The following is a 27,438-nucleotide window of genomic DNA, read 5'->3' as shown; positions in this document are numbered from 1 at the left end:
GAGACATGACCACGGCCTGCATTTCGTAACATGACCCCGGGCAGCATTTTGTGACATAACCAAGGGCAGCATTTCGTGACATGGCCAAAGGCAGCTTTTCGTGATATGGCCACGGGAAGCATTTCGTGACATACCCAGGTGCAAGCATTTCGAGACATGGCCAATTGCATGATTTTTGTGACCTGACCACGGGCATGCATTTTGTGATGTGACCAGGGTCAGCATTTTCTAACGTGCCCACGGCCAGCATTTCGTAACATTACCATGGGCAGCATTTTGTGACATGGCCATGGGCAACATTTTGTGACATGGCCACGGGCATGCATTTCGTCACATGCATTTCGTGACGTGACCAGGGGCAGCATGTTATAACGTCCCGAAACGCAGCAGTTTGTAACGTGACCACGCGCAGCATTACGTGAGCTGCCCACATGCATCATTTTGTGACATTACCAAGGGCAGCATTTCGAGACATGGCCACAGGAAGCTTTTCCTGACATGGCCACGGGCAACATTTCGTGACATGACCACGGCCAGCAGTTCATTACATGGACACGGGCAGGATTTTGTGACATGGCCATAGTCAGCATTTCGTGACATGGCCAGGGGCAAGCATTTCGAGACATGGCCAATGGCCTGATTTTCATTACCTTACCACGGGCAAGCATTTCATGATGTGACCAGAGGCAGCATTTTGTAACGTGCCCATGGGCAGCATTTCGTAACATTACCACGGGCAGCATTTCGTGACATGGCCATGGGCAGCATTTCATGACATGGCCACGGGCATGCATTTCGTAACATGACTACAGGCATGCATTTCGCGACATGGCCACGGGTATGCATTTTGTGACGTGACCAGGGGCAGCATTTTGTAACGTGCCCACAGGCAGCATTTCGTAACGTGACCACAGGCAGCATTTCTTGACATGGCCATGGGCAGCATTTCATGACATGGCCACGGGCATGCATTTCGTAACATGACTACAGGCATGCATTTCGCGACATGGCCACGGGTATGCATTTTGTGACGTGACCAGGGACAGCATTTTGTAACGTGCCCACGGGCAGCATTTCGTAACGTGACCACGGGCAGCATTTCGTGACATGGCCACGGGCAGCATTTCGTGAAATGGCCACGGGCAGCATTCCGTGACATGACCATGGTAGCATTTCGCGACATGGCCATGGGCAACATTTCGTGACATGGCCACGGGCAGCTTTTCGTGACATGGCCACAGATAGCATTTCATGACATGACCAGATGCATGCATTTCGAGACATGACCACGGGCAGCATTTCGTTACATGGCCATGGGCAGCATTTTGTGACATGACCATGGGCAACATTTCGTGAAATGGCCACTGGCAGCATTTCGTGACATGGCCACAAGCAGCATTTCGTGACATGATCATTGGCATGCATTTCATAACATGAACACGGGCATGCATTTCGTGACATGGCCACAGGCATGCATTTCGCGACATGGCCACGGGTATGTATTTTGTGACGTGCCCATGGGTAGCATTTCGTAACGTGACCACGGGCAGCATTTCGTGACATGGCCACGGGCAGCACTTTGTAACATGGACACGGGCAGCATTTCGTGACATGGCCACAAGCAGCATTTCGTGACATGATCATTGGCATGCTTTTCATAACATGAACACGGGCATGCATTTCGTGACGTGACCAGGGCCAGCATTTTGTAACGAGCCCACACGCTGCAGTTCGTAACGTGACCACGGGCAGCATTACGTGAGCTGGCCACGGGCAGCATTTTGTGACATGGCCTCAGGTTGCATTTCGTGACATGGCCAAGGGCAACACTTCATGACATGGCCACGGGCAGCATTTCATGACATGACCATGGCCAACATTTTGTGACATGGCCTCGGGTTCCATTACGTGACATGACCACAGGCATGCATTTCGAAACATGTGCACGGCCAGCATTTCGTATCATTACCATTGGCAGCATTTCGTGACATGGCCATGGGCAGCATTTCATGACATGGCCACGGGCATGCATTTCGTAACATGACTACAGGAATGCATTTCGCGACATGGCCACGGTTATGCATTTTGTGACGTGACCAGGGGCAGCATTTTGTAACGTGCCCACGGGCAGCATTTCGTAACGTGACCACGGGCAGCTATTCGTGACATGGACACGGGCAGCATTTCGTAAAATGGCCACGGGCAGCATTCCGTGACATGACCTTGGGCAGCATTTCGCGACATGGCCATGGGCAAAATTTCGTGACATGGCCACGGGCAGCTTTTCGTGACATGGCCACAGACAGCATTTCATGACATGACCAAAGGCATGCATTTCGAGACATGACCACGGGCAGCATTTCGTTACATGGCCATGGGCAGCATTTCGTGACATGACCACGGGTAGCATTTCGTGACATGGCCAAGTGCAACATTTAATGACATGGCCACGGGCAGCATTTCGTGTCATGACCACGGGCAGCATTTCGTGACATGACCACAGGCATGCATTTCGAGACATGAGCACGGCCGGCATTAAGTAACATGACCACGGGCAGTATTTTGTGACATGACCAAGTGCAGCATTTCGTGACATGGCCAAAGGCAGCTTTTAGTGACATGGCCACGGGCAGCATTTCGTGACATGACCACAGGCATGCATTTCGAGACATGACCACGGGCAGCATTTCGTGACATGACCACAAGCATGCATTTCGAGACATGACCACGGTAAGCATTTCGTAATATGACCCCGGGCAGCATTTTTGACATGACCAAGGGCAGCATTAAGTGACATGGCCAAAGGCAGCTTTTCGTGACATGGCCACGGGAAGCATTTCGTGACATACAAAGGTGCAAGCATTTCGAGACATGGCCAATTGCATGATTTTTGTGACCTGACCACTGGCAAGCATTATGTGATGTGACCAGGGGCAGCATTTTGTAACGTGCCCACGGCCAGAATTTCGTAACATTACCATGGGCAGCATTTTGTGACATGGCCACAGGCATGCATTTCGTTACATTTCCACAGGCATGCATTTCGCGACATGGCCACGGGTATGCATTTCGTGACATGGCCATGGGCAAAATTTCGTGACATGGCCACGGGCAGCTTTTCGTGACATGACCACAGACAGCATTTCATGACATGACCAAAGGCATGTATTTCGAGACATGACCACGGGCAGCATTTCGTTACATGGCCATGGGCAGCATTTCGTGACATGACCACGGGCAGCATTTCGTGACATGGCCACTGGCAGCATTTCATGACATGGCCAAGGGCAGCAATTTGTGACATGGCCACGTGCATGAATTTCATGACATGGCGAAGGTCATGCATTTCATGACATGACCACGGGCATGCATTTTGTGACATGACCAAGGGCAGCATTCCGTGACATGGCCACAGGCAACTTTTCGTGACATGGCCACGTGCAGCATTTTGTAACATGACCACAGGCATGCATATCATGACATGACCAAGGGCATGCATTTCGTAACATGATTACGGACATGCATTTCGTGACATGACCACGGGCAGCGTTTCGCAACATGGCCGTGGGCAGCATTTCGCGACAAGGCCATGGGCAACATTTCGTAACAGGGCCATGGGCAACATTTCGTGACATGGCCACGGGCAGCATTTCGTGACATGGCCACAAGCAGCATTTCGTGACATGATCATTGGCATGCATTTCATAACATGAACACGGGCATGCATTTCGTGACATGGCCACAGGCATGCATTTCGCGACATGGCCACGGGTATGTATTTTGTGACGTGCCCATGGGTAGCATTTCGTAACGTGACCACGGGCAGCATTTCGTGACATGGCCACGGGCAGCACTTTGTAACATGGACACGGGCAGCATTTCGTGACATGGCCACAAGCAGCATTTCGTGACATGATCATTGGCATGCATTTCATAACATGAACACGGGCATGCATTTCGTGACATGGCCACAGGCATGCATTTCGCGACATGGCCACGGGTATGTATTTTGTGACGTGCCCATGGGTAGCATTTCGTAACGTGACCACGGGCAGCATTTCGTGACATGGCCACGGGCAGCACTTTGTAACATGGACACGGGCAGCATTTCGTGACATGGCCACAAGCAGCATTTCGTGACATGATCATTGGCATGCTTTTCATAACATGAACACGGGCATGCATTTCATGACGTGACCACGGGCTGCATTTCGTAACATGACCACGGTCAGCATTTCGTAACGTGACCACGGGCAGCATTTCGTAACATGGCCAGTGGCAGCATTTCGTGACATGACCAGGGGCAGCATTTCGTGACATGGCCTCAGGTTGCATTTCGTGACATGACCACAGGCATGCATTTCGAGACATGACCATGGCCAGCATTTCGTAACATGACCACGGGCAGCATTTTGTGAAATGACCACAGGCATGCATTTCGAGACATGACCATGGCCAGCATTTCGTAACATGACCACGTGCAGCATTTTCTGACATGACCACAGGCATGCATTTCGAGACATGACCACAGCCAGCATTTTGTTATATGGCAACGGGAAGCATTTCGTGACATGGCCATGGGCATGCATTTCATGACATGGCGAAGGTCATGCATTTCATGACATAACCACGGGCATGCATTTCGTGACGTGACCAGGAGCAGCATTTTGTAAAGTGCCCACACGCAGCAGTTCGTAACGTGACAACAGGCAGCATTAAGTCAGCTGGCCACAGGCAGCATTTTGTGACATGGCCACGGGCATGCATTTCATGACATGGCGAAGGTCATGCATTTCATGACATAACCACGGGCATGCATTTCGTGACGTGACCAGGGGCAGCATTTTGTAACGTGCCCACAGGCAGCATTTCGTAACGTGACCACGGGCAGCATTTCGTGACATGGCCAAGGGCAGCATTTCATGACATGACCGGGGGCAGCATTTTGTGACATGGCCCGCGGGTTGCATTTCGTGACATGACCATAGGCATGCATTTCGAGACATGACATTGGCCAGCATTTTGTAACATGACCATGGCCATCATTTTGTGACATGACCAAGGGCAGCATTTTGTGACATGGCCACGGGCAGCTTTTCATGACATGGCCACGGGCAACATTTCGTGAAATGACCAAAGGCATGCATTTCGAGACATGACCATGGCCAGCATTTCATTACATTGCCACGGGCAGCATTTCGTGACATGGCCAGGGGCAAGCATTTCGAGACATGGCCTATTCCATGATTTTCGTGACCTGACCACGGGCAAGCATTTCATGATGTGACCAGGGGCAGCATTTTGTAACGTGCCCACGGGCAGCATTTCGTGACATGGCCATGGGCAGCATTTTGTGACGTGACCAGGGGCAGCATTTTGTAACATGCCCACAGGCAGCATTTTGTAACGTGACCACGGGCAGCATTTCGTGACATGGCCATGGGCAGCATTTTCTGACATGGCCACGGGCATGCATTTCGTGACATGACCACGGGCAGCATTTTGTGACATGACCAAGTGCAGCATTTCGTGACATGGCCACAGGCAGCTTTTCATGACATGGCCACAGGCAGCATTTCGTGACATGACCACAGGCATGCATTTGGAGACATGACTACGGCCAGCATTTCGTAACATGACCCCGAGCAGCATTTTGTGACATGACCAAGGGCAGCTTTTCGTGACATGGCCAAAGGCAGCTTTTCGTGACATGGCCACGGGAAGCATTTCGTGACATACCCAGGTGCAAGCATTTCGAGACATGGCCAATTGCATGATTTTTGTGACCTGACCAGGGCATGCATTTCGTGATGTGACCAGGGGCAGCATTTTGTAACGTGCCCACGGCCAGCATTTCGTAACATTACCATGGGCAGCATTTCGTGACATGGCCATGGGCAGCATTTTGTGACATGGCCACGGGCATGCATTTCGTGACATGCATTTCGTGATGTGACCAGGGGCAGCATGTTGTAACGTCCCGACACGCAGCAGTTTGTAACGTGACCACTCGCAGCATTACGTGAGCTGGCCACATGCATCATTTTGTGACATTACCAAGGGCAGCATTTCGAGACATGGCCACAGGAAGCTTTTCCTGACATGGCCACGGGCAACATTTCGTGACATGACCACGGCCAGCAGTTCATTACATGGACACGGCCAGCAGTTCATTACATGGACACGGGCAGCATTTCGAGACATGGCCATTGGCCTGATTTTCGTTACCTTACCACGGGCAAGCATTTCATGATGTGACCAGGGGCAGCATTTTGTAACGTGCCCATGGGCAGCATTTCGTAACATTACAACGGGCAGCATTTCATGACATGGCCATGGGCAGCATTTCATGACATGGCCAAGGGCATGCATTTCGTAACATGACCAGGGGCAGCATTTTGTAACGTGCCCACGGGCAGCATTTCGTAACGTGACCACGGGCAGCATTTCGTGACATGACCACGGGCAGCATTTCGTGAAATGGCCACGGGCAGCATTCCGTGACATGACCATGGGAGCATTTCGCGACATGGCCATTGGCAACATTTCGTGACATGGCCATGGGCAGCTTTTCGTGACATGGCCACAGACAGCATTTCATGACATGACCAAAGGCATGCATTTCGAGACATGACCACAGGCAGCATTTCGTTACATGGCCATTTGCAGCATTTCGTGACATGACCACGGGCAGCATTTCGTGACATGGCCACTGGCAGCATTTCATGACATGGCCAAGGGCAGCAATTTGTGACATGGCCACGGGCATGAATTTCATGACATGGCGAAGGTCATGCATTTCATGACATGGCCACAGGCATGCATTTCGTGACGTGACCAGGAGCAGCATTTTGTAACGAGCCCACACACTGCAGTTCGTAACGTTACCACGGGCAGTATTACGTGAGCTGGCCACAGGCAGCATTTTGTGACATGGCCTCAGGTTGCATTTCGTGACATGGCCAAGGGCAACACTTCATGACATGGCCACGGGCAGCATTTCGTGTCATGACCACGGGCAACATTTCGTGACATGGCCTCGGGTTCCATTTTGTGACATGACCACAGGCATGCATTTCGAGACATGAGCACGGCCAGCATTTCGTAACATGACCACGGGCAGCATTTTGTGACATGACCAAGTGCAGCATTTCGTATCATGACCACGGGCAACATTTCGTGACATGGCCACGGGTAGCATTTCGTGACATCACCACAGGCATGCATTTCGAGACATGAGCACGGCCAGCATTTCGTAACATGGCCATGGGCAACATTTCGTAACATGGCCTCGGGTTACATTTCGTGACCTGACCTCAGGCATGCATTTCGAGACATGACCATGGCCAGCATTTCGTAACATGACCACGGGCAGCATTTTGTGACATGACCAAGGGCAGCATTTCGTGACATGGCCACAGGCAGCTTTTCATGACATGGCGACGGGCAACATTTCGTGACATGACCACAGGCATGCATTTCGAGACATGACCACGGCTAGCATTTCATTACATTGCCACGGGCAGCATTTCATGACATGGCCATAGGCAGCATTTCGTGACATGGCCAGGGGCAAGCATTTCGAGACAAGTCCAATTCCATGATTTTCGTGACCTGACCACGGGCAATCATTTCATGATGTGACCAGGGGCAGCATTTTGTAACGCACCCACGGGCAGCATTTCGTGACATGGCCATGGGCAGCATTTTCTGACAATTTCCACGGGCATGCATTTCGTGACATGACTACAGGCATGCATTTCGCTATATTGCCACGGGTATGCATTTCGTGATGTGACCAGGGGCAGCATTTTGTAAAGTCCCCACGGGCAGCATTTCGTGACATGGCTACGGGCATCATTTCGTGATGTAGCCACGGGTATGCATTTCGTGACATGGCCAAGGGCTTGATTTTCATGACATGACCACGGGCATGCAATTCGTGACATGACCACGGGCATGCATTTCGTGTCGTGACCAGGGGCAGCATTTTGTAATGTGCACAAGGGCAGCATTTCGTAACTTGACCACTGGCAGCATTTTGTGACATGTCCACAGGCAGCTTTTCGTGACATGGCCACGGGCAGCATTCCGTGACATGACCAAGAGCAGCATTTCATGACATGGCCACGGGCAGCATTTTGTTTCATGACCACGGGTTGCATTTCGTGACATGGCCACAGGCAGCATTTCGTGACATGGCCACGGGCAGCATTTCGTGACATGGCCACGGGCATGCATTTCATGACATGGCGAAGGTCATGCATTTCATGACATGACCACGGGCATGCATTTCGTGACGTGACCAGGGGCAGCTTTTTGTAACGTCCTGACACGCAGCAGTTTTTTAACGTGACCACGCGCAGCATCACGTGAGCTGGCCACATGCATCATTTTTTGACATTACCAAGGGCAGCATTTCGCGACATGGCCACAGGCAGCTTTTCCTGACATGGCCACGAGCAACATTTCGTGACATGACCCCGGCCAGCAGTTCATTACATGGACACGGGCAGCATTTCGTGACATGGCCATAGGCAGCATTTCGTGACATGGCCAGGGGCAAGCATTTCGAGACACGGCCAATGGCATGATTTTCATGACCTTACCACGGGCAAGCATTTCATGATGTGACCAGGGGCAGCATTTTGTAACGTGCCCACGGGCAGCATTTCGTAACATTACCACAGGCAGCATTTCGAGACATGGCCATGGGCAGCATTTCATGACATGGCCACGGGCATGCATTTCGTAACATGACTACAGGCATGCATTTCGCGACATGGCCACGGGTATGCATTATGTGAAATGGCCACGGGCAGCATTCCGTGACATGACCATGGGCAGCATTTCGCAACATGGCCATGGGCAACATTTCGTGACATGGCCACGGGCAGCATTTCGTGACATAAACACGGGCAGCACTTCGTGACATGACCAAGGGCAGCATTTCGTGACTTGGCCAAGGGCAGCATTTCGTGACACGGCCATGGCCAGCATTTCGTAACATGACTACAGGCATGCATTTCGCGACATGGCCACGGGTATGCATTTTGTGACGTGACCAGGGGCAGCATTTTGTAATGTGCCCACGGGCAGCATTTCGTAATGTGACCACGGGCAGCATTTCGTGACATGGCCACGGGCAGCATTTCGTGAAATGGCCACGGGCACAATTCCGTGATATGACCATGGGCAGCATTTCGCGACATGGCCATGGGCAACATTTCGTGACATGGCCACGGGCAGCATTTCTTGACATAAACACGAGCAGCATTTCGTGACATGACCAAGGGCAGCATTTCGTGACATGGCCAATGGCAGCATTTCGTGACACGGCCATGGCCAGCATTTCGTAACATGACTACAGGCATGCATTTCGCGACATGGCCACGGGTATGCATTTTGTGACGTGACCAGGGGCAGCATTTTGTAACGTGACCACTGGGAGCATTTTGTAATGTGACCAAGGGCAGCATTTCGTGACACGGCCATGGCCAGCATTTCGTTACATGGCCAAGGGAAGTATTTCGTGACATGGACACGGCCAGCACTTCATGATGTGACCACAGGCAGCATTCCCTGACATGACCATGGGTAGCATTTCGTAACATGGCCAAGGGCAACATTTCATGACATGGCCACGGGCAGCATTTCGTGTCATGACCACGGGCAACATTTCGTGACATGGCCTCGGGTTCCATTTCGTGACATGAAGACAGGCATGCATTTCGAGGCATGAGCACGGCCAGCATTTCGTAACATGACCACAGGCAGCATTTTGTGACATGACCAAGTGCAGCATTTCGTGACATGGCCACAGGCAGCTTTTCGTGACATGACCATGGGCTCCATTTCGTAACGTGACCATGGGCAGCATTTCGTCACGTGACCATGGGCAGCATTTCGTGACATGGCCACGGGCAGCATTTCGTGAAATGGCCACGGGCAGCATTCCGTGACATGACCAAGAGCAGCATTTCATGACATGGCCACGGGCAGCATTTTGTTTCATGACCACGGGTTGCATTTCGTGACATGGCCACAGGCAGCATTTCGTGACATGGCCACGGGCAGCATTTCGTGACATGGCCACGGGCATGCATTTCATGACATGGCGAAGGTCATGCATTTCATGACATGACCACGGGCATGCATTTCGTGACGTGACCAGGGGCAGCTTTTTGTAACGTCCTGACACGCAGCAGTTTTTTAACGTGACCACGCGCAGCATCACGTGAGCTGGCCACATGCATCATTTTTTGACATTACCAAGGGCAGCATTTCGCGACATGGCCACAGGCAGCTTTTCCTGACATGGCCACGAGCAACATTTCGTGACATGACCCCGGCCAGCAGTTCATTACATGGACACGGGCAGCATTTCGTGACATGGCCATAGGCAGCATTTCGTGACATGGCCAGGGGCAAGCATTTCGAGACACGGCCAATGGCATGATTTTCATGACCTTACCACGGGCAAGCATTTCATGATGTGACCAGGGGCAGCATTTTGTAACGTGCCCACGGGCAGCATTTCGTAACATTACCACAGGCAGCATTTCGAGACATGGCCATGGGCAGCATTTCATGACATGGCCACGGGCATGCATTTCGTAACATGACTACAGGCATGCATTTTGCGACATGGCCACGGGTATGCATTATGTGAAATGGCCACGGGCAGCATTCCGTGACATGACCATGGGCAGCATTTCGCAACATGGCCATGGGCAACATTTCGTGACATGGCCACGGGCAGCATTTCGTGACATAAACACGGGCAGCACTTCGTGACATGACCAAGGGCAGCATTTCGTGACTTGGCCAAGGGCAGCATTTCGTGACACGGCCATGGCCAGCATTTCGTAACATGACTACAGGCATGCATTTCGCGACATGGCCACGGGTATGCATTTTGTGACGTGACCAGGGGCAGCATTTTGTAATGTGCCCACGGGCAGCATTTCGTAATGTGACCACGGGCAGCATTTCGTGACATGGCCACGGGCAGCATTTCGTGAAATGGCCACGGGCACAATTCCGTGATATGACCATGGGCAGCATTTCGCGACATGGCCATGGGCAACATTTCGTGACATGGCCACGGGCAGCATTTCTTGACATAAACACGAGCAGCATTTCGTGACATGACCAAGGGCAGCATTTCGTGACATGGCCAATGGCAGCATTTCGTGACACGGCCATGGCCAGCATTTCGTAACATGACTACAGGCATGCATTTCGCGACATGGCCACGGGTATGCATTTTGTGACGTGACCAGGGGCAGCATTTTGTAACGTGACCACTGGGAGCATTTTGTAATGTGACCAAGGGCAGCATTTCGTGACACGGCCATGGCCAGCATTTCGTTACATGGCCAAGGGAAGTATTTCGTGACATGGACACGGCCAGCACTTCATGATGTGACCACAGGCAGCATTCCCTGACATGACCATGGGTAGCATTTCGTAACATGGCCAAGGGCAACATTTCATGACATGGCCACGGGCAGCATTTCGTGTCATGACCACGGGCAACATTTCGTGACATGGCCTCGGGTTCCATTTCGTGACATGAAGACAGGCATGCATTTCGAGGCATGAGCACGGCCAGCATTTCGTAACATGACCACAGGCAGCATTTTGTGACATGACCAAGTGCAGCATTTCGTGACATGGCCACAGGCAGCTTTTCGTGACATGACCATGGGCTCCATTTCGTAACGTGACCATGGGCAGCATTTCGTCACGTGACCATGGGCAGCATTTCGTGACATGGCCACGGGCAGCATTTCGTGAAATGGCCACGGGCAGCATTCCGTGACATGACCATGGGCAGCATTTCGCGACATGGCCATGGGTAACATTTCGTGACATGGCCACGGGCAGCATTTCGTGACATAAACACGGGCAGCATTTCGTGACTTGACCAAGGGCAGCATTTCGTGACATGGCAAAAGGCCAGCATTTCGTGACACGGCCATGGCCAGCATTTCGTTACATGGCCACAGGCAGCATTCCCTAACATGTCCATGGGTAGCATTTCGTAACATGGCCAAGGGCAACATTTCATGACATGGCCACAGGCAGCATTTCGTGTCATGACCACGGCCAGCACTTCATGACGTGACCACAGGCCGCATCCCCTGACATGACCACAGGTAGCATTTCGTAACATGGCCAAGGGCAACATTTCATGACATGGCCACGGACAGCATTTCGTGTCATGACCACGGGCAACATTTTGGTGACATGGCCTCGGGTTCCATTTCGTGACATGACCACAGGCATGCATTTCGAGACATGAGGACGGCCAGCATTTCGTAACATGACCACGGGCAGCATTTTGTGACATGACCAAGTGTAGCATTTTGTGACATGGCCACAGGCAGCTTTTCATGACATGGCCACGGGCAGCATTTTTTGACATGACCACAGGCATGCATTTCGAGACATGACCACGGCCAGCTTTTCGTAACATGACCCCGGGCAGCATTTTGTGACATGACCAAGGGCAGCATTTCGTGACATGGCCACGGGAAGCATTTTGTGACATACCTAAGTGCAAGCATTTCGAGACATGGCCAATTGCATGATTTTTGTGACCTGACCACGGGCAAGCATTTCGTGATGTGACCAGGGGCAGCATTTTGTAACGTGCCCACGGGAAGCATTTCGTAACGTGACCACGGGCAGCATTTCGTGACATGGCCACGGGTAGCATTTCGTGAAATGGCCACGGGCAGCATCCCGTGACATGACCATGGGCAGCATTTCGCGACATGGCCATGGGTAACATTCGTGACATGGCCACGGGCAGCATTTCGTGACATGGCCAGGGGCAAGCATTTCGAGACATGGCCTATTCCATGATTTTCGTGACCTGACCACGGGCAAGCATTTCATGATGTGACCAGGGGCAGCATTTTGTAACGTGCCCACGGGCAGCATTTCGTGACATGGCCATGGGCAGCATTTTGTGACGTGACCAGGGGCAGCATTTTGTAACATGCCCACAGGCAGCATTTTGTAACGTGACCACGGGCAGCATTTCGTGACATGGCCATGGGCAGCATTTTCTGACATGGCCACGGGCATGCATTTCGTGACATGACCACGGGCAGCATTTTGTGACATGACCAAGTGCAGCATTTCGTGACATGGCCACAGGCAGCTTTTCATGACATGGCCACAGGCAGCATTTCGTGACATGACCACAGGCATGCATTTGGAGACATGACTACGGCCAGCATTTCGTAACATGACCCCGAGCAGCATTTTGTGACATGACCAAGGGCAGCTTTTCGTGACATGGCCAAAGGCAGCTTTTCGTGACATGGCCACGGGAAGCATTTCGTGACATACCCAGGTGCAAGCATTTCGAGACATGGCCAATTGCATGATTTTTGTGACCTGACCAGGGCATGCATTTCGTGATGTGACCAGGGGCAGCATTTTGTAACGTGCCCACGGCCAGCATTTCGTAACATTACCATGGGCAGCATTTCGTGACATGGCCATGGGCAGCATTTTGTGACATGGCCACGGGCATGCATTTCGTGACATGCATTTCGTGATGTGACCAGGGGCAGCATGTTGTAACGTCCCGACACGCAGCAGTTTGTAACGTGACCACTCGCAGCATTACGTGAGCTGGCCACATGCATCATTTTGTGACATTACCAAGGGCAGCATTTCGCGACATGGCCACAGGAAGCATTTCCTGACATGGCCACGGGCAACATTTCGTGACATGACCACGGCCAGCAGTTCATTACATGGACACGGCCAGCAGTTCATTACATGGACACGGGCAGCATTTCGAGACATGGCCATTGGCCTGATTTTCGTTACCTTACCACGGGCAAGCATTTCATGATGTGACCAGGGGCAGCATTTTGTAACGTGCCCATGGGCAGCATTTCGTAACATTACAACGGGCAGCATTTCATGACATGGCCATGGGCAGCATTTCATGACATGGCCAAGGGCATGCATTTCGTAACATGACCAGGGGCAGCATTTTGTAACGTGCCCACGGGCAGCATTTCGTAACGTGACCACGGGCAGCATTTCGTGACATGACCACGGGCAGCATTTCGTGAAATGGCCATGGGCAGCATTCCGTGACATGACCATGGGAGCATTTCGCGACATGGCCATTGGCAACATTTCGTGACATGGCCATGGGCAGCTTTTCGTGACATGGCCACAGACAGCATTTCATGACATGACCAAAGGCATGCATTTCGAGACATGACCACAGGCAGCATTTCGTTACATGGCCATTTGCAGCATTTCGTGACATGACCACGGGCAGCATTTCGTGACATGGCCACTGGCAGCATTTCATGACATGGCCAAGGGCAGCAATTTGTGACATGGCCACGGGCATGAATTTCATGACATGGCGAAGGTCATGCATTTCATGACATGGCCACAGGCATGCATTTCGTGACGTGACCAGGAGCAGCATTTTGTAACGAGCCCACACACTGCAGTTCGTAACGTTACCACGGGCAGTATTACGTGAGCTGGCCACAGGCAGCATTTTGTGACATGGCCTCAGGTTGCATTTCGTGACATGGCCAAGGGCAACACTTCATGACATGGCCACGGGCAGCATTTCGTGTCATGACCACGGGCAACATTTCGTGACATGGCCTCGGGTTCCATTTTGTGACATGACCACAGGCATGCATTTCGAGACATGAGCACGGCCAGCATTTCGTAACATGACCACGGGCAGCATTTTGTGACATGACCAAGTGCAGCATTTCGTATCATGACCACGGGCAACATTTCGTGACATGGCCACGGGTAGCATTTCGTGACATCACCACAGGCATGCATTTCGAGACATGAGCACGGCCAGCATTTCGTAACATGGCCATGGGCAACATTTCGTAACATGGCCTCGGGTTACATTTCGTGACCTGACCTCAGGCATGCATTTCGAGACATGACCATGGCCAGCATTTCGTAACATGACCACGGGCAGCATTTTGTGACATGACCAAGGGCAGCATTTCGTGACATGGCCACAGGCAGCTTTTCATGACATGGCGACGGGCAACATTTCGTGACATGACCACAGGCATGCATTTCGAGACATGACCACGGCCAGCATTTCATTACATTGCCACGGGCAGCATTTCATGACATGGCCATAGGCAGCATTTCGTGACATGGCCAGGGGCAAGCATTTCGAGACAAGTCCAATTCCATGATTTTCGTGACCTGACCACGGGCAATCATTTCATGATGTGACCAGGGGCAGCATTTTGTAACGCACCCACGGGCAGCATTTCGTGACATGGCCATGGGCAGCATTTTCTGACAATTTCCACGGGCATGCATTTCGTGACATGACTACAGGCATGCATTTCGCTATATTGCCACGGGTATGCATTTCGTGATGTGACCAGGGGCAGCATTTTGTAAAGTCCCCACGGGCAGCATTTCGTGACATGGCTACGGGCATCATTTCGTGATGTAGCCACGGGTATGCATTTCGTGACATGGCCAAGGGCTTGATTTTCATGACATGACCACGGGCATGCAATTCGTGACATGACCACGGGCATGCATTTCGTGTCGTGACCAGGGGCAGCATTTTGTAATGTGCACAAGGGCAGCATTTCGTAACTTGACCACTGGCAGCATTTTGTGACATGTCCACAGGCAGCTTTTCGTGACATGGCCACGGGCAGCATTCCGTGACATGACCAAGAGCAGCATTTCATGACATGGCCACGGGCAGCATTTTGTTTCATGACCACGGGTTGCATTTCGTGACATGGCCACAGGCAGCATTTCGTGACATGGCCACGGGCAGCATTTCGTGACATGGCCACGGGCATGCATTTCATGACATGGCGAAGGTCATGCATTTCATGACATGACCACGGGCATGCATTTCGTGACGTGACCAGGGGCAGCTTTTTGTAACGTCCTGACACGCAGCAGTTTTTTAACGTGACCACGCGCAGCATCACGTGAGCTGGCCACATGCATCATTTTTTGACATTACCAAGGGCAGCATTTCGCGACATGGCCACAGGCAGCTTTTCCTGACATGGCCACGAGCAACATTTCGTGACATGACCCCGGCCAGCAGTTCATTACATGGACACGGGCAGCATTTCGTGACATGGCCATAGGCAGCATTTCGTGACATGGCCAGGGGCAAGCATTTCGAGACACGGCCAATGGCATGATTTTCATGACCTTACCACGGGCAAGCATTTCATGATGTGACCAGGGGCAGCATTTTGTAACGTGCCCACGGGCAGCATTTCGTAACATTACCACAGGCAGCATTTCGAGACATGGCCATGGGCAGCATTTCATGACATGGCCACGGGCATGCATTTCGTAACATGACTACAGGCATGCATTTCGCGACATGGCCACGGGTATGCATTATGTGAAATGGCCACGGGCAGCATTCCGTGACATGACCATGGGCAGCATTTCGCAACATGGCCATGGGCAACATTTCGTGACATGGCCACGGGCAGCATTTCGTGACATAAACACGGGCAGCACTTCGTGACATGACCAAGGGCAGCATTTCGTGACTTGGCCAAGGGCAGCATTTCGTGACACGGCCATGGCCAGCATTTCGTAACATGACTACAGGCATGCATTTCGCGACATGGCCACGGGTATGCATTTTGTGACGTGACCAGGGGCAGCATTTTGTAATGTGCCCACGGGCAGCATTTCGTAATGTGACCACGGGCAGCATTTCGTGACATGGCCACGGGCAGCATTTCGTGAAATGGCCACGGGCACAATTCCGTGATATGACCATGGGCAGCATTTCGCGACATGGCCATGGGCAACATTTCGTGACATGGCCACGGGCAGCATTTCTTGACATAAACACGAGCAGCATTTCGTGACATGACCAAGGGCAGCATTTCGTGACATGGCCAATGGCAGCATTTCGTGACACGGCCATGGCCAGCATTTCGTAACATGACTACAGGCATGCATTTCGCGACATGGCCACGGGTATGCATTTTGTGACGTGACCAGGGGCAGCATTTTGTAACGTGACCACTGGGAGCATTTTGTAATGTGACCAAGGGCAGCATTTCGTGACACGGCCATGGCCAGCATTTCGTTACATGGCCAAGGGAAGTATTTCGTGACATGGACACGGCCAGCACTTCATGATGTGACCACAGGCAGCATTCCCTGACATGACCATGGGTAGCATTTCGTAACATGGCCAAGGGCAACATTTCATGACATGGCCACGGGCAGCATTTCGTGTCATGACCACGGGCAACATTTCGTGACATGGCCTCGGGTTCCATTTCGTGACATGAAGACAGGCATGCATTTCGAGGCATGAGCACGGCCAGCATTTCGTAACATGACCACAGGCAGCATTTTGTGACATGACCAAGTGCAGCATTTCGTGACATGGCCACAGGCAGCTTTTCGTGACATGACCATGGGCTCCATTTCGTAACGTGACCATGGGCAGCATTTCGTCACGTGACCATGGGCAGCATTTCGTGACATGGCCACGGGCAGCATTTCGTGAAATGGCCACGGGCAGCATTCCGTGACATGACCATGGGCAGCATTTCGCGACATGGCCATGGGTAACATTTCGTGACATGGCCACGGGCAGCATTTCGTGACATAAACACGGGCAGCATTTCGTGACTTGACCAAGGGCAGCATTTCGTGACATGGCAAAAGGCCAGCATTTCGTGACACGGCCATGGCCAGCATTTCGTTACATGGCCACAGGCAGCATTCCCTAACATGTCCATGGGTAGCATTTCGTAACATGGCCAAGGGCAACATTTCATGACATGGCCACAGGCAGCATTTCGTGTCATGACCACGGCCAGCACTTCATGACGTGACCACAGGCCGCATCCCCTGACATGACCACAGGTAGCATTTCGTAACATGGCCAAGGGCAACATTTCATGACATGGCCACGGACAGCATTTCGTGTCATGACCACGGGCAACATTTTGGTGACATGGCCTCGGGTTCCATTTCGTGACATGACCACAGGCATGCATTTCGAGACATGAGGACGGCCAGCATTTCGTAACATGACCACGGGCAGCATTTTGTGACATGACCAAGTGTAGCATTTTGTGACATGGCCACAGGCAGCTTTTCATGACATGGCCACGGGCAGCATTTTTTGACATGACCACAGGCATGCATTTCGAGACATGACCACGGCCAGCTTTTCGTAACATGACCCCGGGCAGCATTTTGTGACATGACCAAGGGCAGCATTTCGTGACATGGCCACGGGAAGCATTTTGTGACATACCTAAGTGCAAGCATTTCGAGACATGGCCAATTGCATGATTTTTGTGACCTGACCACGGGCAAGCATTTCGTGATGTGACCAGGGGCAGCATTTTGTAACGTGCCCACGGGAAGCATTTCGTAACGTGACCACGGGCAGCATTTCGTGACATGGCCACGGGTAGCATTTCGTGAAATGGCCACGGGCAGCATCCCGTGACATGACCATGGGCAGCATTTCGCGACATGGCCATGGGTAACATTCGTGACATGGCCACGGGCAGCATTTCGTGACATAAACACGGGCAGCATTTCGTGACATGACCAAGGGCAGCATTTCGTGACATGGCCAAGGGCAGCATTTCGTGACACGGCCATGGCCAGCATTTCGTAACATGACTACAGGCATGCATTTTGCGACATGGCCACGGGTATGCATTTTGTGACGTGACCAGGGGCAGCATTTTGTAACGTGCCCACGGGCAGCATTTTGTAACGTGCCCACGGGCAGCATTTCGTAACGTGACCATGGGCAGCATCCCGTGACATGACCATGGGCAGCATTTCGCGACATGGCCATGGGTAACATTCGTGACATGGCCACGGGCAGCATTTCGTGACATAAACACGGGCAGCATTTCGTGAAATGACCAAGGGCAGCATTTCGTGACATGGCCAAGGGCAGCATTTCGTGACACGGCCATGGCCAGCATTTCGTAACATGACTACAGGCATGCATTTCGCGACATGGCCACGGGTATGCATTTTGTGACGTGACCAGGGGCAGCATTTCGTGAAATGGCCACGGGCAGCATTCCGTGACATGACCACGGGCAGCATTTCGCGACATGGCTATGGGTAACATTTCGTGACATGGCCACGGGCAGCCTTTCGTGACATAAACACGGGCAGCATTTCGTGACATGACCAAGGGCAGCATTTCGTGACATGGCCAAGGGCAGCATTTCGTGACATGGCCAAGGGCAGCATTTCGTGACACGGCCATGGCCAGCATTTCGTTACATGGCCAAGGGAAGCATTTCGTGATATGGACACGGCCAGCACTTCATGATGTGACCACAGGCAGCATTCCCTGACATGACCATGGGTAGCATTTCGTAACATGGCCAAGGGCAACATTTCATGACATGGCCACGGGCAGCATTTCGTGTCATGACCACGGGCAACATTTCGTGACATGGCCTCGGGTTCCATTTCGTGACATGAAGACAGGCATGCATTTCGAGGCATGAGCACGGCCAGCATTTCGTAACATGACCACAGGCAGCATTTTGTGACATGACCAAGTGCAGCATTTCGTGACATGGCCACAGGCAGCTTTTCGTGACATGACCATGGGGTCCATTTCGTAACGTGACCATGGGCAGCATTTCGTCACGTGACCATGGGCAGCATTTCGTAACATGACCAAGGGCAGCATTTCGTAACATGGCCACGGGCAGCTTTTCGTGACATGGCCACGGACAGCATTTCATGACATGACCAAAGGCATGCTTTTCGAGACATGACCACGGTCAGCATTTCGTTACATGGCCATGGGCAGCATTTCGTGATATGACCACGGGCAGCATTTCGTGACATGGCCACTGGCAGCATTTCATGACATGGCCAAAGGGCAGCAATTTTTGACATGGCCACGGGCATGAATTTCATGACATGGCGAAGGTCATGCATTTCATGACATGACCACGGGCATGCATTTCGTGACGTGACCAGGGGCAGCATTTTGTAACGTGCCCACACGCAGCAGTTCGTAACGTGACCACGGGCAGCATTACGTGAGATGGCCACGGGCAGCATTTTATGACATGGCCTCAGGTTGCATTTCGTGACATGGCCAAAGGCAACATTTAATGACATGGCCTCGGTTTCCATTTCGTGACATGACTACAGGAATGCATTTCGAGGCATGAGCACGACCAGCATTTCGTGACATGGCCACGGGCAGCATTTCGTGTCATGACCACGGGCAACATTTCGTGACATGGCCTCGGTTTCCATTTCGTGACATGACTACAGGCATGCATTTCTAGGCATGAGCACGACCAGCATTTCGTAACATGACCACGGGCAGCATTTTGTGACATGACCAAGGGCAGCATTTCGTGACATGGCCACAGGCAGCTTTTCGTGACATGGCCACGGGCAACATTTCGTGATATGACCACAGGCATGCATTTCGAGACATGACCACGGGCAGCATTTTGTGTCATGACCACAGGCATGGATTTCGAGACATGTCCACGGCCAGCATTTCGTAACATGACCACGGGCAGCATTTTGTGACATGACCAAGAGCAGCATTTCGTGACATGGCCACAGAGAGCTTTCTGTGACATGGCCACGGGAAGCATTTCGTGATGTGCCCAGGGACAGCATTTTGTAACGTGCCCACGGGCAGCATTTCGTAACGTGACCACGGGCAGCATTTCGTGAAATGGCCACGGGCATCATTTCGCGACATGGCCATGGGCAACATTTCGTAACATGGCCTCGGTTAACATTTTGTGACATGACCTCAGGCATGTATTTCGAGACATGACCATGGCCAGCATTTCGTAACATGACCATGGGCAGCATTTTGTGAAATGACCAAGGTCAGCATTTCGTGACATGGCCACGGGCAGCTATTCATGACATGGCCACGGGCAACATTTCGTGACATGACCACAGACATGCATTTCGAGACATGACCACGGCCAGCATTTCGTAACATGACCACGGGCAGAATTTCGTGACATGACCACGGGCAGCATTTTGTAACATGACCACAGGCATGCATTTCGTGACATAACCACGGGCATGCATTTCATAACATGATTACGGACATGCATTTCGTGACATGACCACGGGCAGCATTTCGTAACATGGCCACGTGCAGCATTTCGTGACATGGCCATGGGCAGCATTTCGTAACATGACCAAGGGCAGCATTTCGTAACATGGCCACGGCAGCATTTCGTGACATGGCCACGGACAGAATTTCATGACATGACCAAAGGCATGCATTTCGAGACATGACCACGGGCAGCATTTTGTGTCATGACCACAGGCATGGATTTCGAGACATGACCACGGCCAGCATTTCGTAACATGACCACGGGCAGAATTTTGTGACATGACCAAGGGCAGCATTTCGTGACATGGCCACAGAGAGCTTTCTGTGACATGGCCACGGGAAGCATTTCGTGATGTGCCCAGTGGCAGCATTTTGTAACGTGCCCACGGGCAGCATTTCGTAACGTGACCACGGGCAGCATTTCGTGAAATGGCCACGGGCATCATTTCGCGACATGGCCATGGGCAACATTTCGTAACATGGCCTCGGTTAACATTTCGTGACATGACCTCAGGCATGCATTTTGAGACATGACCATGGCCAGCATTTCGTAACATGACCATGGGCAGCATTTTGTGACATGACCAAGGTCAGCATTTCGTGACATGGCCACGGGCAGCTATTCATGACATGGCCACGGGCAACATTTCGTGACATGACCACAGACATGCATTTCGAGACATGACCACGGCCAGCATTTCGTAACATGACCACGGGCAGAATTTCGTGACATGACCACGGGCAGCATTTTGTAACATGACCACAGGCATGCATTTCGTGACATAACCACGGGCATGCATTTCATAACATGATTACGGACATGCATTTCATGACATGACCACAGGCAGCATTTCGTGACATGGCCATGGGCAGCATTTCGTAACGTGACCACGGGCAGCATTTCGTGAAATGGCCACGGGCATCATTTCGCGACATGGCCATGGGCAACATTTCGTAACATGGCCTCGGTTAACATTTCGTGACATGACCTCAGGCATGCATTTTGAGACATGACCATGGCCAGCATTTCGTAACATGACCATGGGCAGCATTTTGTGACATGACCAAGGTCAGCATTTCGTGACATGGCCACGGGCAGCTATTCATGACATGGCCACGGGCAACATTTCGTGACATGACCACAGACATGCATTTCAAGACATGACCACGGCCAGCATTTCGTAACATGACCACGGGCAGAATTTCGTGACATGACCACGGGCAGCATTTTGTAACATGACCACAGGCATGCATTTCGTGACATAACCACGGGCATGCATTTCATAACATGATTACGGACATGCATTTCATGACATGACCACAGGCAGCATTTCGTAACATGGCCACGGGCAGCATTTCGTGACATGGCCATGGGCAGCATTTTGTAACATGACCAAGGGCAGCATTTCGTAACATGGCCACGGCAGCATTTCGTGACATGGCCACGGACAGAATTTCATGACATGACCAAAGGCATGCATTTCGAGACATGACCACGGGCAGCATTTAGTGACATGACCAAAGGCATGCATTCCAAGACATGACCACGGCCAGCAATTCGTAACATGACCACGGGCAGCATTTCATGACATGGTCAAGGGCAGCAATTTGTGACATGGCCACGGGCATGAATTTCATGACATGGCGAAGGTCATGCATTTCATGACATGACCACGGGCATGCATTTCGTGACGTGATCAGGGGCAGCATTTTGTAACGTGCCCACACGCTGCAGTTCGTGTCATGACCACGGGCAGCATTACGTGAGCTGGCCACGGGCAGCATTTAGTGACATGGCCTCAGGTTGCATTTAGTGACTTGACCACAGGCATGCATTCCGAGACATGACCACGGCCAGCATTTCGTAACATGACCACGGGCAGCATTTCATGACATTGCCAAGGGCAGCATTTCGTGACATGGCCACAGGCAACTTTTCGTGACATGGCCAAAGGCAGCATTTCGTGATATGACCACAGGCATGCATTTCGAGACATGACCACGGCCAGCATTTTGTTACATGGCCACAGAAAGCATTTCGTGACATGGCCACGGGCAACCTTTCGTGACATGGCCAAAGGCAGCATTTCGTGACATGACCACAGGCATGCATTTCGAGACATGACCACCGCCAGCATTTTGTTACATGGCCACAGGAAGCATTTCGTGACATGGCCACGGGCAGCATTTCGTGACATGGCCACGGGCAGCATTTTGTGACATGGCCAGGGGCAAGCATTTCGAGACATGGCCAATGGCATGATTTTCGTGACCTTACCACGGGCAAGCATTTCGTGATGTGACCAGGGGCAGCATTGTGTAATGGGCCAACGGGCAGCATTTCGTAACATTACCAAGGGCAGCATTTCGTAACATTACCAAGGGCAGCATTTCGTGACATGGCCATGGGCAGCATTTCATGACATGGCCACGGGTATGCATTTTGTGACGTGACCAGGGGCAGCATTTTGTAGCGTGCCCACGGACAGCATTTCGTAATGTGACTACTGGCAGCATTTCGTGACATGGCCAAGGGCAGCATTTCGTGACACGGCCACGGGCAGCATTTCGTTACATGACCATGGGCATGCATTTTGTGACATGACCACGGGCAGCATTTTGTAACGTGACCATGGCTGGCATATCGTAACGTGACCAAGGGTAGCATATCGTAACGTGACAATGGGCAGCATTTCGTAACGTGACCACTGGCAGCATTTCGTAACGTGACCAAAGGGGGAATTTCGTAACTTGACCATGGGCAGCTTTTCGTAACGTGACCACTGGGAGCATTTTGTAATGTGACCAAGGGCAACATATAGTGACATGGCCACAGGCAGCTTTTCGTGACATGGCCACGGGCAGCATTTTGTAACATGACCACAGGCATTCATTTCGTGACATAACCACGGGCATGCATTTCATAACATGATTACGGACATGCATTTCGTGACATGACCACGGGCAGCATTTCGTGACATGGCCATGGGCAGCATTTCGTAACATGACCAAGGGCAGCATTTCGTAACATGGCTACGGCAGCATTTCCTGACATGGCCACGGACAGAATTTAATGACATGACCAAAGGCATGCATTTCGAGACATGACCACGGGCAGCATTTCGTTACATGGCCATGGGCAGCATTTCGTGACATGGCCACAGGCAGCTTTTCGTGACATGGCCACAGGCAGCATTTGTAACATGACCACAGGCATGCATTTCTTGACATAACCACGGGCATGCATTTCATAACATGATTACGGACATGCATTTCGTGACATGACCATGGGCAGCATTTCGTTACATGGCCACGGGCAGCATTTCGTGACATGGCCATGGGCAGCATTTCGTGACATGGCCACAGGTAGCATTTCGTTACATGGCCATGGGCAGCATTTTGTGACATGACCATGGGCATGCATTTTGTGACATGACCACGGGCAGCATTTCGTAACGTGACCACGGGTAGCATTTCGTAACGTGACCAAAGGGGGAATTTCGTAACTTGACCATCGGCAGCATTTCGTAACGTGACCACTGGGAGCATTTTGTAATGTGACCAAGGGCAACATTTCGTGACATGGCCACAGGCAGCTTTTCGTGACATTGCCACGGGCAGCATTTTGTAACATTACCACAGGCATGCATTTCTTGACATAACCACAGGCATGCATTTCATAACATGATTATGGACATGAATTTCGTGACATGACCACGGGCAGCATTTCGTAACATGGCCACGGGCAGCATTTCGTGACATGGCCATGGGCAGCATTTCGTAACATGACCAAGGGCAGCATTTCGTAACATGGCCACGGACAGCATTTCATGACATGACCAAAGGCATGCATTTCGTGACATGACCACAGGCAGCATTTCGTTACATGGCCACTGGCAGCATTTCATGATATGGCCACGGGCATGCATTTCGTGACATGACTACAGGCATGCATTTCACGACATGGCCACGGGTATGCATTTTGTGACGTGACCAGGGGCAGCATTTTGTAGCGTGCCCTTCGGGCAGCATTTTGTAATGTGACTATTGGCAGAATTTCGTGACATGGCCAAGGGCAACATTTCGTGACACGGCCACGGGCAGCATTTCGTTACATGGCCACGGGAAGCATTTTGTGACATGGCCATGGGCAGTATTTCGTGACATGACCACGGGCATGCATTTTGTGACATGACTACGGGCAGCATTTCGTAACGTGACCATGGGTAGCATACCGTAACGTGACAATGGGCAGCATTTCATAACGTGACCACTGGCAGCATTTCGTAACGTGACCAAAGGGGGAATTTCGTAACTTGACCATGGGCAGCATTTCGTAACGTGACCACTGGGAGCATTTTGTAATGTGACCAAGGGCAACATTTCGTGACATGGCCACAGGCAGCTTTTCGTGACATGGCCACAGGCAGCATTTGTAACATGACCACAGGCATGCATTTCTTGACATAACCACGGGCATGCATTTCATAACATGATTACGGACATGCATTTCGTGACATGACCATGGGCAGCATTTCGTTACATGGCCACGGGCAGCATTTCGTGACATGGCCATGGGCAGCATTTCGTGACATGGCCACAGGTAGCATTTCGTGACATGATCATGGGCATGCATTTCGTGACATGACCACGGGCATGCATTTCATGACATGACCATGGGCTCCATTTCGTAACGTGACCACGGGCAGCATTTCGTAACATGACCATGGGCAGCATTTCGTAACATGACCAAGGGAAGCATTTCGTAACGTGACCAAAGGGGGAATTTCGTAACTTGACCATGGGCAGCATTTCGTAACGTGACCACTGGGTGCATTTTGTAATGTGACCAAGGGCAACATTTCGTGACATGGCCACAGGCAGCTTTTCGTGACATGGCCACAGGCAGCATTTGTAACATGACCACAGGCATGCATTTCTTGACATAACCACGGGCATGCATTTCATAACATGATTACGGACATGCATTTCGTGACATGACTTTTGGCAGCATTTCGTTACATGGCCACGGGCAGCATTTCGTGACATGGCCATGGGCAGCATTTCGTGACATGGCCACAGGTAGCATTTCGTGACATGATCATGGGCATGCATTTCGTGACATGACCACGGGCATGCATTTCATGACATGACCATGGGCTCCATTTCGTAACGTGACCACGGGCAGCATTTCGTAACATGACCATGGGCAGCATTTCGTAACATGACCAAGGGCAGCATTTCGTAACATGGCCACGGCAGCATTTCATGACATGGCCACGGGTATGCATTTTGTGACGTGACCAGGGGCAGAATTTTGTAGCGTGCCCACGGGAAGCATTTCGTAATGTGACTACTGGCAGCATTTCGTGACATGGTCAAGGGCAGCATTTTGTGACACGGCCACGGGCAGCATATCGTTACATGACCACGGGCATGCATTTCATGACATGACCATGGGCTCCATTTCGTAACGTGACCACGGGCAGCATTTCGTAACATGACCATGGGCAGCATTTCGTAACATGACCAAGGGCAGCATTTCGTAACGTGACCAAAGGGGGAATTTCGTAACTTGACCATGGGCAGCATTTCGTAACGTGACCACTGGGAGCATTTTGTAATGTGACCAAGGGCAGTATTTCGTAACGTGACCACGGGCAGCATTTTGTGACATGGCCACAGGCAGCATTTCGTGACATGACCACAGCCATGCATTTCGTGACATCACCACAGGCATGCATTTCGAGACATGACCACAGCCATGCATTTCGTGACATCACCACGGGCATGCATTTCGTGACATGACTATGGACATGCATTTCCTGACATGACCACGGGCAGCATTTTGTTACATGGCCACAGGCAGCATTTCGTGACATGAACACGGGCAGCATTTCGTGACATGACCACGGTTGCATTTTGTGACATGACCACAGGCAATATTTCGTTACATGGCCAAGGGCAGCATTTCGCAACATGGGCACAGGCAGCATTTCGTGACATGGCCACTTGTACCATTTTGTGACATGGCCATGGGCAGCATTTCGTGACATGGCCACAGGCAGCATTCCGTGACATGACCAGGGGAAGCATTTCATGACATGGCCACGGGCAACATTTCGTGCATTGGCCTCGGGCAGCATTTCATGAAATGGCCACGGGAAGCATTTCGTGACATGGCCACGGGCAACATTTCATAACATGGCCACGGGCAGCATTTCGTGACATAACCAGGGGCAGCATTTTGTGACATGGCCCGTGGGTTGCATTTC

This window comes from Acipenser ruthenus, chromosome 37, assembly GCF_902713425.1.
Source record: "Acipenser ruthenus chromosome 37, fAciRut3.2 maternal haplotype, whole genome shotgun sequence".
Classification (NCBI taxonomy): domain Eukaryota; kingdom Metazoa; phylum Chordata; class Actinopteri; order Acipenseriformes; family Acipenseridae; genus Acipenser; species Acipenser ruthenus.
Note: the sequence above shows the minus strand (reverse complement) of the source record.